We start from the raw sequence: 8,217 nt of genomic DNA, 5'->3' as shown, positions 1-8,217 counted from the left end.
GGGCGCCTGCCTGTGTGGTGTTTGCACGTTCTCCCTGTGTCTGGATGCTCTGGTTTTCTCCTGCAGTCCAAAGATGTGCAAATTAGGTGGATTGGCCATGCTAATTTGCCCATAGAGTTAGGTGTATTAGTCAGAGGGAACTGGGTCTGGATGGGTTACTCTGTGGGGGGTTGGTTGGGCTGAAGGGCCTGTTTCCACACTGTAGGGAATGTAATCTATTCCTGAAATTACTATACTTATCCTTACACTGTTCGGGTTTGAACAGCAGTCCTCTGGCACCACTCTGGACTACAAGGAAACATATTGCCAGTGTCTCTAGCATTTTATTTCAAATCTCCAGCATCCACAATATTTTGCTTCTATTTTAGATTTAATGGGAAGGTGCAGTTTCCAGAAACTTTGAGTCAGGAGATGGATTTCTAATGAAGATTAAAAGCTGGCTGAAGGAGGAGAAAGTGAGGATTGCAGATGTCGGAGATCAGAGTGGAGATCAACTAGGAGAAAGTGAGGACTGCAGATGCTGGAGACCAGAGTTGAAAAGTGTGGTGCTGGAAAAGCGCAGCAGGACAGGCAGCATCCGAGGAACAGGAGAATCGACGTTTGGAGTATCAGGAGCTTATGCCTGAAACGTCGACTCTCCTGCTCCTCAGATGCTGCCTGCTTTTCCAGCACCACACTCTTTGACTCTGAACGAGAAGAAAGCCAGGGAGTTCTGATACTGAACGGTATGAGACTTTGTTGGCCACAATGGAGGCAACAACTAAATCCAGAGAGGGTTTAACTGGGCTAGAAAGTGCTTCAAATCTATTTGAAGAAAAAAAGCAACGCAAGTGTGGATGCTGGAAATATTAAACAAAAACAGAAATTGCTGGAGAAGCGTAAGCAATTCGACTCCATTGGCCTCTTCAGACAATCTGCTCTCTCTCACCCAGATCCTGTCAGACCCGCTGAGTTTCTCCAGCAATTGCTGCTATTGCTTGCCTAGGAAATCACTCAACCAGATTCAGGGTGTGGATGGGAGGGAGGAGGGGGGCGGGGGGGGCTTTCATTTCTCTGCCAACTTCCAGCTACAAATCGACGCGCCCCTTTCCCCAGTTCCGGTTAATTTCCCCCCCAAATATTCCCACATAACTTTTCCCAAACTGAGGGCTCGCCTCCCCTGGAGTCGCTGGTTACACGTTGGGCCGTGAGCGGTGTCCCCGCGGGGTGTCGCTGTCGAGCTAACCTGGGACCCAGACCTAAAGTGGTCTCTGGAGAAGAGCTGGGTGAAAGTGAAGGAAGGGGCTGTTATTAAAGGGCAGTCCATCAAGCTGCGGAGCTCTGCAGAACTTCCAAATCTACAGGTGACCGGGTGTATTTGTCCGGCGGCTTGCTCCTTCATGTTCGGGAGCTTGGATGAACGCATCAAGGAGAAAGGGAGATGAAGAGAGAGGAGGCTGTTATGGTACAGGCGAAGAGCAGATGGGCCGAACGGCCCGATTCTTTGCTGTAAAACCCAATGTTTTTCACCTGTAAATAACCCTATGTGGGAACACTCAAAGAATTTAATGTGCTGCTACTCGTTGACCTCTTTTCTCATGTCATAGAATCCCAACAGTGTGGAAGCATTTGGCCCATCGAGTCCATACTGACCCCAGAAACAGCATCCCACCCAGACCCAGACCCCGCCCCCATATCCCTGCATTTCCCACGGCAAATCCACTTAACCTGCATAACTTTGGAACATGGGAGGAAACCCACACAGACACGGGGAGAATGAACAAACTCGACACAGATAGTCACCTGAGGGTGGAATTGAACCCAGGTCCTGTGCTAACCGCTGAGCCACTATGTCTGCAGTCTGCAGTCACTCCTGCAGAGGGATGAAAAGTTTCTCCTCAATATCTTTCTTTCATGCAGTGTTTGCTTCTGTCAGTGATTTGTGGACTGTGCTGATGGTATTAATAACACTCCTGAGGTTGTCAGAAGAAAGGTCTCCACTGTGATGGCCTGATGGTATTATCGCTGGGCTGTTAATCTAGAGTCACAGGTAATATTCCGAGGTTCAAATCCCACCAATGCAAATGTTGGAAAGTGAATTCAACAAAAAAAAAGCATTAAGGGTCTAATGATGGCCATAAAACCATTGACAATTGTCAGGAAGGAAAACCCATCTGATTCACTAATGTCCTTCAGGGAAGGAAAGATTAGATTAGATTAGATTACTTACAGTGTGGAAACAGGCCCTTCGGCCCAACAAATCCACACCGCCCCGCCGAAGCGTAACCCACCCATACCCCTACATCTACATTTACCCCTTACCTAACACTATGGGCAATTTAGCATGGCCAATTCACCTGGCCTGCACATCTTTGGACTGTGGGAGGAAACCGGAGCACCCGGAGGAAACCCACGCAGACACGGGGAGAACGTGCAAACTCCACACAGTCAGTCGCCTGAGGCGGGAAATGAGGCAGCAGTGCTAACCACTGTACCACCGTGCCGCCCACTGCCAGTCTTACCTGCTCTAGCCTCCATGTGACTCCAGACCCACAACAATGTGGACTGCTCGCTGGGAGATGACGATAGGCAATAAATGCTGGTCATGAATGAGCTTCAAAGTCCCACATTACTGCAAGAATGTGGAATTCTGGTGGAGGGGTGGAGTGTGGATGGGTTTGAAGGGCAGCTAGACAAATGCAAAAGAAAGTATGGGATCAAAAGGTATGCTGGGTGGAATAGGAGAAGAGTCAGTGAAGTATAGCAAAGACCAGATGGGACAAATGGTTGTTGTTTTCAATGCATTTAATAATATTTTGAAAGTTTCCTGGAGAACCAATGCAAGCAAATTTAAAATAAACACAAAGAATGCTGGAGAAACTCAGCAGGTCTGGCAGCATCTGTGGAGAGAGAAACAAAGTTAACATTTGAGTCTGGTATGTTCTTCTTCAGTTCTGACTGGACTTGAAATGTTAACTCTGTTTCTCTCTTCCCACAGACCAGACCAGCTGAGCTTCTCCAGCATTCTCTGTGTTTGTTTCAGATTTCCAGCAACTGCAGTATTTTGCTTTCAACCAGATAAATTAAGTCATGCTTGAAAATGGCATGTTGTGGAAGTCTTTTGTCTTCAGGGCAATTTGCAAGAAACACCAACTCGAGGGGAAAGCCAACATGTCTGAGAGGAGAGGGATTTAATCATAGATTTGGATGACGATGCTGCAAAGATGAGATTTTCCAAGCAGCAGAGTTGGGAAAAGAGTTAGCAAGCAGTGTCACCAAGAGAGATACAGTAGGCAAAAACTCTCCCCAATAATGATAGGTTTAAAATCATAAGACATAGGACCGAGGTAGGTTTTACAGTCTAGGAGAAAGTGAGGACTGCAGATGTTGGAGAGTCAAAGTTGATAAAGCATGGTGCTGGAAAAGTATAGCAGGTCAGGCAGCATCTGGGGAGCAGGAGAGTCAATGTTTTGGGCATAACCTTTCTTCAGGACTATATAGCGTATTGAGTCTACTCAGTGAGATTATGTTAGTAGAGATGGTTGACATTATGAATAGAAGTAAGTGGAAATAGTCACTATGAGGGGTAGGATTGGAAGAATGATTAGTTTTCTTATAGATATCAAAGTGAGAACCGAGGCCATTTGGCCCATTACTATGTGCCAATGTCTGACCTCAGCTCTTACAATGCATGTCCTCCCATTTTGCAGTCTTATCTCCACGTCTTCTAACGCACTTTCTTTTTGAATGTTGGTCTAATTCCCTGTCAGACATCTCTAATATTTCATTAGCTCCTTCACTGAGAACAATCCTTTAACAGTTCACTCCCTGCTTATAGCTCACGCTCTCCATCTCTGAATCACCACCCTGCCAACAAACAAGCTTTCATCCTTTACCTCCCTGCCAGCGCTTTTTTTGAAAATGCCTTTGAAGGCTTCTATTAGAGTGCCCAATTAATCTTCTCAGTTCCAATGGAAAACATTCTAGTTTATTCATCATTTTTTTCCCCACCTCTTCTTCTTCACCTCTGCTATGTTCCTCTTGCATGGAGTGCCCAGAAATGGACATGAAAACAGGAAGATTCAATCCCAAGGCTGGAAATTTTCCTGGAGTTGTTCGCACTCCTTCCCTGACTTATATCCAGCCAACCATGGCCCCATTCCCAATTCAACATCTCTTATTTGCTTTTATATTCAGCATTTGGTTTACAGAACCAAGCTGGGAATCTCCCCTGAGCTGCTTCAATGTCAGCAATAGTAAGTTTGTCTGGCAATACACTGGGAATTCTACACTTGGAATTGTCTGGGAAAGGTGATTTTTGCATTGCCTATTTTTATTCCTCATTACAGACAGGGACATCCACAAAATCTTTATGCATCCTTTAGTATTAGATACTAATTGTTATGAGCTTCATCAACAAAAACGAACACTGCTTGGAAGTGGGAACAACTGTGAAGAGTTTCCTAGCCCCAGAAACTAAGGAATAAGAGGAGGCCATTCTGACTGAGCACCACCATCCCATTGCATCATTGATGCTTTGTCAAGTAACTGTGTTCATAAGCCCTGATAGCCCATCCCAAAGAAATTCTATCAGTTTTGGCTTGAACCCAAGTTGACCCCAAGTCGCCATTGCTTTTTGAAAACATGAATTCCAAATTTACAATCCTCTTTGTCCTAAAACATTTGATTTTCTACTTTTATTAATTTTTCTACTTGATTTCCCATCTTTAAAGATCTAGATTGCCAAAATAATATTTCTATCCTTCCAATCTATTAGGAAACATGCCTTTATATAGTCACAGTGTCTCAGGGATGTACAGCATGGAAACAGACCGTTTGGTCCAACTTGTCCATGCTGACCAGATTCTTAAATTAATCCTGGCCAATTTGCCAGCATTCGGCCCATATCCATCTAAACCCTTCCTATTCATATACCCATCCAGATACCTTTTAAATGTTGTAATTGTACCAGCCTCCATCACTTCCTCTGGCAGCTCATTCCATACACGTACCACCCTCTGGGTGAAAATGTTGCCCCTTAGGTCCCTTTTAAATGTTTTCCCTCTCACCCTCAACCTATGTCCTAGTTTGGGACTCCCCTATCCTGGGAAAAAGACACTGATTATTCACCCTATCCTCATGATTTTATAAACCTCTATAAGATCACCCCTCAGCCTCTGACTCTCATCTCACTCTTCACCACCAACCTCAACTCTACACTATCAAATTATATCGAGGAGTGGTTAGATTAATAGGACATAAAATGAATGAATACCCGAGACCTGATGATCTACATGACAGATGTGGTTACAGAGATAATTAATACATTGATGGTCATCTTTCAAAATTCCGTATGCCCTAGAATGGGCTTTACAGATTGGATAATAAAGGTACCCCATGGCTTTGTGCATGGAAAATCATGTCTCACAAACTTGATTGAGTTTTTTGAAGAAGTAACAAAAAGGCTTTATGAGGGCAGAGCGATAGATCTGATCTATATAGACTTCAGTAAGGCGTTCAACAAGGTTCCCCATGGGAGACTGGTTAGCAAGGTTAGATCTCATGGAATACAGGGAGAACTAGCCATTTGGATACAGAACTGGCTCAAAGGTAGAAGACAGAGGGTTGTGGCAGAGGGTTGTTTTTCAGACTGGAGGCCTGTGACCAGTGGAGTGCTACAAGGATCATTGCTGGGTCCTCTACTTTTTGTAATTTACATAAATGATTTGGATTTGAGCATAAGAGGTATAGTTAATAAGTTTGCAGATGACACCAAAATTGGAGGTGTAGTGGACAGCGAAGAGGGTTACCTCAGATTAAACGGGATCTTGACCAGGTGGGCCAATGGGCTGAGGAGTGGCAGATGGAGTTTAATTTAGATAAATGCGAGGTGTGCATTTTGGGAAAGCAAATCTTAGCAGGACTTACACACCTAATGGTAAGCTCCTAGGGAATGTTGCTGAACAAAGAGACCTTGGAGTGCGGGTTCATAGCTCCTTGAAAGTGGAGTCACAGGTAGATAGGATAGTGAAGAAGGCATTTGGTATGCTTTTCTTTATTGGTCAGAGTATTGACTTCAGGAGTTGGGAGGTCATGTTGCAGCTGTACAGGGCATTGGTTAGGCCATTGCTGGAATATTGCGTGAAAGTCTGGTCTCCTTCCTATTTGGAAGGATGTTGTGAAACTTGAAAGGGTTCAGAAAAGATTTACAAGGATGTTGCCAGGGTTGGGGGATTGAGCTATCGGGAGAGGCTGAGCAGGCTGGGGCTGTTTTCCCTGGAGCGTTGGAGGCTGAGGGGTGACCTGATAGAGGTTTACAAAATTATGAGGGGCATGTATAGGATAAGTAGACAAAGTGTTTTCCCTGGGGTCGGGGAGTCCAGAACTAGAGGGCATAGGTTTAGGGTGAGAGGGGAAAGATATAAAAGAGACCTAAGGGGCAACTTTTTCACACAGTATGGAATGAGCTGCCAGAGGAAGTGGTGGAGGCTGGTACATTTAGAGCATTTGAAAGCATCTGAATGGGTATATGAATAGGAAGGGTTTGGAGGGATATGGGCCGGGTGCTGACAGGTGGGACGAGATTGGGTTGGGATATCTGGTCGGTGTGAACGGGTTAGACTGAAGGGTCTGTTTCCATGTTGTACATCTCTATGACTCTGTGACTCTATGACTCTAAGTACATCACAATTTAACTTGTCGATATCACATTGCTCTCTGTGAGATCTTGCTGTGTAGAAAATGGCATTCCCCCCCTAAGTTAGACAGTAACAGTTGAGGACACTTAACAATTTCGTTATTTATTTTTCTTGCTTCCTCTTTGCTGTTTGTTTCTTTTCCATTTTACACTTTTTTCAGGTAAATAATCTGCTTCTCTTATCCTTCTCTTGTTATTTATGAATACCCTTCATTGTTGTCTTAAAATGGCTTTCTTCCCACCCCCTCCTCCTCCAACCCCACCCCCACCTCAATCACGCTACCTCTTTCAGGCTCTCAATTTCTCTCAGGCGCTCTCTCACTGTCAGCCTCTCTGTTTCTCTCTGTCTCACAGACTGTCAGTCTCTCATTTGCACATTCTGTTTCACAATCTCATTCTCTAAGACCTTCTGCCCCTCAACCTCTCTCTCTCTCTCAGCCTCTAACTTTCCTTTTCAGACACCCAGTCTCTCCTCTTCTTCATCTCTCACTCTCTCTGTCTCCATCAGTGTTGCACTCATTCAAATTCCCTCACCATCTCACTCTGAGCCTCCCACTGTTAAAGTCTGTCTCCCACTCTCTCTCCCTCCCAGTCTCTCCCCGTTACAGTCTCTCTGTCAGTCTCACACCGCTCACTTTCTCTCACTCACTCATACTCTTCCTCCGCTACAGTCTCTCTGTTAGCCTCAGTCTCCCTCTCTTTCACTCTCACTCTCTCTCCCAGTCTCCCTCTGTTAGTCTCACACTCCCTTCCTCACAGACTCGGCTCACCACCCTTCTCACTGAATCTCACAGCCCAGCTTTCTCACACTCTCTCTCTCAAGTCTCTGAAGTTTTATTTCACCCGCCCTCTCAATTTTTTTTCCCTTCAGGTTTCTCTCTCTCTCTCTCTCTCTCTCTCTCTCTCTACCTGTTGAGTTTCCCAGGTGAGTACCCGAGACCTTTATCTCTCTCTCTCTCTCTCTCCCGCTCTCTGATGTCTGCCTCTCCATTCCCTCAGTGCTGACAGTTAACACAATAGCCCAGCGACCCTGGCACACACCCAGTTCCCCGCAAGTGTTAAAGCCGCTTCCCTGACTGACACACAAATAGGGGTTTTTTTTTGATCGTTGAGAGACGTCAGCGAAGGGCGTAAGTTGAGCGAATGTGTGGGAGAAGAGAGTAATTGTCCCTTCACTGGCAACTTCCCCAAAAGAGAGAGGGCAGAGAGAGAGAGAGAGAGGAGCGGGAGACAGAGAGAGAGAGAGAGAGAGAGAAAGGAGTGGGACAGAGAGAGAGAGAGAGGGACAGAGGGAGAGAGAGAAGCGGGACACACACAGACAGAGGAGAGGGATAGAGAGAGAGGGGGGAGTGGGACAGAGAGAGAGAGGGGAGTGGGACAGCGAGAGAGAGGAGAAGCAGAGAGAGAGAAAGGAGTGGGACAGAGAGAGAGAAAGGAGTGGGACAGAGAGAGGAGCGGTTGCTGACCGGGAGCAGAGAAACTGACAGAGGACATTATCAATTTCACCCTCAGTATGGACTGCCCTTAGAGAGAGACAGACA

This window comes from Chiloscyllium punctatum, chromosome 10, assembly GCF_047496795.1.
Source record: "Chiloscyllium punctatum isolate Juve2018m chromosome 10, sChiPun1.3, whole genome shotgun sequence".
In the NCBI taxonomy this organism is placed as follows: Eukaryota; Metazoa; Chordata; class Chondrichthyes; order Orectolobiformes; family Hemiscylliidae; genus Chiloscyllium; species Chiloscyllium punctatum.
The sequence above is the reverse complement of the archived record's forward strand: the minus strand, read 5'-3'. Positions refer to the sequence as shown.